This window comes from Fukomys damarensis, unplaced genomic scaffold (genome assembly GCF_012274545.1).
Source record: "Fukomys damarensis isolate Sample0158 unplaced genomic scaffold, DMR_v1.0_HiC HiC_scaffold_11, whole genome shotgun sequence".
NCBI classification, from domain to species: Eukaryota; Metazoa; Chordata; class Mammalia; order Rodentia; family Bathyergidae; genus Fukomys; species Fukomys damarensis.
In genome coordinates this window covers 2299294-2306527 of record NW_022900923.1, presented here as the reverse complement: position 1 = coordinate 2306527, position 7234 = coordinate 2299294, and the positions used below count along the sequence as shown (strand labels likewise).

At 49.1% G+C, this 7234-nt stretch overlaps 1 long non-coding RNA gene across 1 annotated transcript in view; it reads right to left on the bottom strand.

Moving 5' to 3' along the window:
* Positions 1 to 5539: 5539 nt before the first annotated feature.
* LOC117285522 overlaps positions 5540 to 7234 on the bottom strand; it is a 3486-nt gene continuing 1791 nt past the window's right edge. The window contains exon 3 of the long non-coding RNA XR_004516569.1: positions 5540 to 7211. This is a non-coding gene — a long non-coding RNA (uncharacterized LOC117285522). The remainder of the gene's footprint in view (positions 7212 to 7234) is intronic.

Sequence of the window (7234 nt, the reverse complement as noted above, 5' to 3'; positions counted from 1 at the left end):
TTTCTGAGGTGGTAAATAAGGCCTCAATCTAGCCAGCAAAGGTGTCAATGAGGACCACATGGTGGCACATGATGAAGTCTAACTGTCAGTCCTCCCCAGGGTATATCCCTGTCCTTGGTATGGGTTCTAACAAGTATGTCTGGGCTTGCTGGGGTTATTGTAGGCACAGGGTGGGAATGCTTGGTGGACCTGGTGGGAGGCAACAGTTGGGAAAATTTGAGCTACCATTTGCTAATGTAGCAACTCTTTCTGCATGGAAAGGATCACAAAGTGTTTTTACAGCTTTCCTTTGTGTTCCTTGAGGAAGGACTAGTTTGTTTCCCAAATACCACGTTCCCATTTAATTCCTCCTTGTCCTAAGGCCTTTTTATCTTCCTAGAGGTATAGGCTGGTTTTAATAGTTCCCCAGGAACTGGGAATAAGGCTAGGATCTTGAGGGGAGATAAGGCTGCTCTTTTGCTTCTTGCTCAGCCTTTCAATTTCCCAAGATTTTAGACATATCCCTTTGGTGTATCTGTAATGGATGACAGCAACCTGTCTGCGAAGGTAGACTGCTACACTTGTGCTCTGAAGATGATTATTTATTACTTAACAAACCCCTTTCTTTCCAGATTACTGCCTGACCCTGCAGTATGAGAAAGACATATTTGGTGCCTGTAAATATTTAGCTTCTTGTCTTTTCCTAATATCAATGCCCGAGTCAGGGCACTGAGCTCTGATTTTTAAGCAGAGGTTCCAGGGTTAGGTCATTGGCCTCAATGATATGTTGTGTATAACAACTGCAAAACCTACCTTTAGATGTCCTGTTGGACAAAGCTGTTGCATTAGTGAACCATAGCTCCTCAGGGCCTTGGACGGGCAGGTCACTGACGTCCTGCCTGCTTGCCTAAGTCTGGGGAATTACTCATTCATCAGTGGCTAATTCCTGAGCCTGCAGGCATCAATAAGCAGAATTCAGAGTAGTGTGTCTTTGTGGTGACTTCAGAGGTGTCCAGAAACATGGCCAGGTACTTAGTAACTACCCCCTGTCAACCAAAAGTAACTTTTTATCTCAAGAATAGCCCTGACTCAGTTGGAGACGGGAGTTCTAGTTTTTGTCCCAAAGTTGGTTTGTGCTTCTTCTATTAGCAGAGCTGTAGCTGCTATTGCCCTCCAGCAGGGTGACCATCCATCCATCTTTTTGGAAAAGTATGCGACTGGGCAGAGTTCCCATCCTAACTTTTGGGTGAAGACATCCAGAGAAATTCCTCTTTTTTTCCAATACATAGAAGAAGAAGGCTTTTTCTTAAATTAGACAGTCCTAGTGCTGGAGCTGGAGTAAGAAATGCTTTATTTCTTGAAGAGCATTATCAGTCACTTTCCTCCGTTCTAAGGCTCAGACTCAGGACCTTTGTGAGTCCAATACAGAGGCTTTGCCACTAGTCCAGAATTAGGCACCCAGATTTGGCAGAAGCAGGCCATTCCCAGGAAAGAATGAAGCTGTCCCTTGGTGGCAGGGTGTCTGAGGTCATAGATAGCCTGGATTTGCTCCCTAGACAGAGGCCATTCCCCAGAAGTAAGAATGTATCCAAGTATTTAACTCTTTGAAGGGGTGTCTGAGCCTTTTCCTTTGAACTTTAATATCACTTTTTAGCTAGAAAATAAAGAATTGAACGGTGTTATGGTACCTCCTAAGTGGGAATGCAGATTTGAACATCATCTGCGTACTGTAGGGTGGCTCCTTGTTTAAACTCTAGGTTCCTTAAATTCTCTTTCCCAGTGCCCAAGAAGAGGTGGTCGCTGTCTTTAAAGCCCCGTGGGAGTACAGTCCAAGTATATTATTGTTTTTCTTTTGAGGTGGGATTTTTCATATTCAAAGGCAAGCAGGAATTGGGGTTCAAATGGAGAGGAATTAAAAAAAAAAACCCACCTTTGCAGTACAGGATCAGAGGCCCGTTTGTCTCCCGGCATTTGGGAGAGGATTATATGTGGCTCTGCCACTAGGGGGCGGATCAGGATCACAGCTTCATTAATGAGGCCCAGGTCTTATATCATCTGGTATTAATCATCCTGAAGGTTTTACTGCAGGGAGAATGGGGGACAGGTCGCAGAAGGTCATGTTTGAGAAACCTGTCTACGAGTGGCTCAGGGCCCTCACCAGCCTTTTCTCTGAAAGGATACTGCTTTCCAATGGGAAACTGACTGAGATCCTTTAATTTTGTAACTACCGGCATCACTGAATTTACCCTCCCAGGGATTCCCTTAAAACAGAGCAACCTGCTGGCTAATTAAGTCAGGGAGGCCTGGTGTGGCCCCACCAGGTAAAATCCGCTTTGGCCTTTGCCAGAATTGGAGAGCAGCCCCCAATTTTAATAGTAAATCTCTTTCCAACAGAGTGGGACACTGTGGGACAATGAAAACTCAGTTGAACATTTACCAGCAAATTCACAACAAAGGAGTAGAGAAGCTCTGACGAGGGCTCCTGCTGACCCTGGTTATGGGTATAGATCTTGTGGAGGGTTGGCTGGAGATGGAAGTTAAAACCAAGTCTGCTGTCCTGTACTTATAAAGAACGGAACCTGCTCAGGGTTCTGGGCTTCTCGTAGGAGGTGGCAATGCTCTGGCCTGGCTGTTGCAGTTTGTCCCAGCTCCTCCCGACCCCTTTGCTGGAGCTGCAGGAGGGCTCTGGTTGCCCTCGCCCCTCTCTGACAGTGGGACCAGCCCACCCTGCAGTGCCGTGGGCCAGTCACGCCAGCAACCTGACACAGCAGGGCCCCAGTGGTGGCACTGTGCAGGTGCACACCCAGTGTCAGCCTGCATTTCAGATAGGAGTTCACTCCTTCATCTGGCTTGGGTTTTCCCTCGGATAGCTTGAGGCACTGCCCATGGCCTGGGTTACACTTTCCCCTGTGTTCTTTGTTCCTCTCCTATCTACCCTCTTCCAGACATGGATCAGGGAACACAGAAAAGGCTGTGTCTAGCAATTGGGCCAAAGGGGTCCTAGGACTCATCTGAAGTTTATAATCGCTCTGAATACCTGGGGCTGAGGGACAAATAAAATGTCCCATTAGTGTGTGTCCCTCCTTGGAAGGTGGATCCAAGCTTATAAATTTACAGAAAGTTTCTTCTAATCAGCTATGAAAGACAGCTGGATATTCTCTTTGCCCTGTGTAATCTTTCTCATCTTTTGTTTTGTTTTGAGACAGGGTCTGACTTTGTAGTTCAGACTGGCCTTGAACTCACAGTGATCCTCCTGCCTCAGTCTTCCAAGTGCTGGAATTGCAGGTAAGCACCACCACACCCAGCTCACCTTTTTATACTTAACAGGTTTCCTAGTGCACTTTTAAATTTTAGACCACACGTCTAGTCCACTGGTGGTATTAGGGTCCCACTTTGGTTCAGCTGGAGGGACTTGCTGGGCCATTCCCAGATGCTCCTGCAGTATTTGCCTACTTCCATGTCTCCTCAGCTCTTTCAGGATTCTCTGTTTTTCATCTAGGGTAGAGCAAGGAGCCAGGACAGATTAGACATCTCACCATGAGGAGTCAAAAGCAAAGGACAAAGTCCGAAACCCATCCAAAAACCTACTAGGATCTTCTGAAAAATGGCCTAAATGTTTTTGGCATTGTTGGATGTCTGACACTCTGAAAGGGGCCTGGACTCAGTCCCTTCTACTCCAGTGACTGCTCTCAGGGGCAGGAAGAGCTGTGAGTGAGGAGAGCAGGAAGCTCAACTCTGAGTGGGAAGCTCCTCTTGAGGGGCCTGAGGAGTACAAGGAGAGGCTGGAGAGAGCTTGGTTTCCCTGGAGAGCCAGCTGCCTCTGGAGTTTCTGACTCACCTGGGGAGAATAAGGCTGGTTCGCTGGCCTGAGGATTACAAGGAGGAGGCTGTGGAGACCTTTGGAGAGACCCGCATCTCCCTGAGAGACAGGTGGGAGTCTAAAGATGGTTCATCAGTGACATCACTCTCCTGCTCGGGGCCTCTTTAGGGCCACATCTCATGGGCCTTTGCAAGGGATAGCTTTGGCTAAGGAGCCATAAATCCCAAACATAAGAGATTTCAGGCCATTTGCCTTGCATTTTGCAGAAAAGATCTTATTGAAGAATAATTTTATAATCTAGGCTGTTATTTTCTAGCCATTTCTTCTGATCCCCTAGTTTATACTGGGGCCAAACTATGTTGTGATAGAAGATGAGTTTTTTTTTCTTTCTCAGACTGCAACTGTCAAATTGTTTCCAGCTATTAAGGACACAACCTAACAGTGAGGCTGGTGGGGTTGACAGGGCATTTCTTGCAGTGTTTCATGAGGTCTGTGGAGAGGAGAGAAGACTAGGCCTGGCATCCTTCTGAGGGCATCAGCTGTTGAGCTGTGGGGCAACCCCCTAATGGTTCTAGTTTCCTACAGGTGTCTCTGATGAAGCAAGTGGCCCCCATGCCTTTTATTTCTTAGCCCTCCCCATAGCATACATAGCCAACTATGACTCCGTAAGTCCAGAATGGAGGCCCTCCTGGCTGCCTCCAGCCAGTTGAGAGAAAATATGTTTTCCTTTTATCCCAACAACAAAGGACTTTGGCAGTTTTTAAAAAGTGCAATAGAGATAGAAGTTTATTCCTCAGCATTTAAGAAAGAGCCTTGGAGAGCTCCAAGCACAAAGGTTGGTACTGCTTCTTGTTTGCTGAGACACTGCTCACCTTCCCCTTCTCAGAACGAGCCCCTTCCCATACTCCCAGTGGGCTGACCTTATTGTCTTTTCCCTTTGTTCCACCCAGGCCCTTAGGCAGATTTGTTCCTACATTACCTACAATTTAAAAGCATGAATAGGAAGGAGATTTTCCCAGATTTCAAATGGAAGAAGGGAGGAGACCTATGTTTCCCAAAAGTAGAGACCTTATCTCTTGTCTATAGGAGTGAGGTTTCCTGGCGTCACGTGAGAACATGTGAGAACCTGCCAGAAAGGTGAACTGAGATATCTCCCTGAGCTTTTAGGGAATAGGCCCTGAAGCAGGTGCCTCACTAAGGATAACAGGGACAAAGGCCATCTGGGGGAAAGGCCCAAAGGGGACTCTGATGGCAGTGAGTGAAGAAGGAGCAGACTGAGGGCTGGGCGGCTGCTCCGCAGGAGACCAAGCCGTTAAACGTTGTGCCCCAAAGACAGTGAAACAGCTGAATGATGTATTGAAAAGAGTAAACGTATGGGAGCGAAAGAGGCCTATTAAACTTTAGGTTGTCAAAAAAAGCCTAGACCTGCATGGAGCCTGGATTCTGTCTTGGGCCCCATGGAACCTAAAATGCTCTCCTCCACAACCAGGTTACCCCGTCATGGCTGTCTTCAAGCAGCTGTCTTAAAGGCTCATAACTGTCTGACTCGTGCCCACAGTGAGTGACCAGAGACATAAAGGGCAAACAAATGGGAAAGAAAGGAGAAAAAAATTTTGCCAAAAGAAGTCTTGCCTCCTTTCTGGCTTGCCAAGAAAAGTTACCAGGTAGGAGGTCCTGGGGAATTCTCTTCAGGTCCTTGGTTTCCTGAACATAGAATTGGACAACACACACAAAGGCAGTGAGGGTGTAGTTTTATTGAAGGCAGAAAAAAAAAATTATGCAGGGAAAGAGAGGGCTGGTGAAAGTTCACAGCTGTCCCGACGGTAATATTTAGTATCTAAGACCTGGATTGGCCACCACCTCATGCAGATATGGCACTGGTAAAATTGTTTTATCAAAAACCCACTTGGCCTCATGCCTAATGTGAATTTTCCTAAGGAAAAATTTTCTGGGCCTCTTGGCAGATGCAGATGTAGATGAAGGATCAAGGACAGTGTCTTTGATTGGCTTAGCTAATGTGTAAATGAAGGATTTGAGAGAGCACTTTTCTGATCCGTCCCGCGAACAATGTTCAGGAGCCGTCCACCTGGAGTCACTTTGGGGCCTGAATTCTGCGCATTCTCTTTTTAGACAACACCTCACTCTGACAGTTGGCTGTGCCGTTTTGTGGCCTGTGACACATTCTGTCTCACTGGGGGCCGGTCGGTCCCATCCTACCTCAAAGGTGCGTCCTGATGTGGCCGTTGTGCTGCCTGCCCCATGCACGGTGCATTCTGTTGCTGGTCACTGCCCAAGCACGATGCACTCTTGCTAATTCGGTTCCTCCAGGCTGTGGGGTGTGCCCAGAACCCCACCTCACATCACGCCTTGTGTTCAAGTCTCAGCGCAGACGCTCCATCCACTGAAAAGCTGCTGTCCCGAGACCGGGCTGCTCTGCGTGTCTCTGCTCGCCTGGAATCCTGGCCACGCTTCATCTCTGACCTCACCCTCCGGACTTGCGTGTGAAGCGTGAGTCTCTGGCGGCTATGGGCTGCCTCATGTTGTCAGGAGCAGATGCTTGTTACACAGAACTTTCCGCTCTAGGAGCTCTGGTCCAGGGAAGCCAAAACTTTGGGGATGCAGCTCTGATGGCTGTTTTGTGGCAGGGAGGGCTCCGGCCCCCCTTAAGTCTGGAGGGGAACAGGGATGGGGGTAGTTTACACACCTCCCCCTCCCTCCCCACACAGGAGAAGCAAATCTGAAGTCTTGGGTGCTGACCGTGACGGAATGTGTGGAGACACCTGGCTTGGTTTCCACAAGGCTTTTGGGATGCGGTGGGGAGACACCTCGCACAGGGAGTGGCCTCAGGGGTGCGGTTCTCTGGCCCCGCCCTCCTGGGTCTCTGCTCCAGAGGTCCCCCGAGCTGGGCCTGGGAGGGTTCCAGGGCCTGGTGACTCGAGCACCCACAGAACTGGGCCATGGTTGAAGGCCCCATCTTTTGAAAGCTGAATGGCCTCAGACCTTACGTTATTTAAGAAAATCCCCCATAAGTCCCAGTAGCTTGCTTGAACGGAGCTTTTAAGGACAAATAAGGCCAGACACTAAAGCATGAACACAAACTTGTTCATCCTCTCCAGGATGGGGTGGCAGCCGAGGAAGCCGGGACTGGTACAGGGGTGAAAAGCTGCAGCGGGGCGGTCAGCGAGAGTCCGACTCCGCAGGAGCTGCTGGGGGACAGGCCCTTCCTCCATCTCAAAGGAGGGTCTTTCTAGGAGATCCTGCTTGGCCTCAGGAGGCCCACGAGCCGGCCAGTCCCTCGGTTCTCGACCACGGCAGACAGCTGCTGCTGGCGGTTCCCGAATCTGTCCGCCTCGTGCGCCCCTTCCAGCAGCCGTGCCAGCCGGAGCAGGGCGGAGAGTGGCTGACAGAGGCGCTGCAGGGACAAAGAAGGAACAG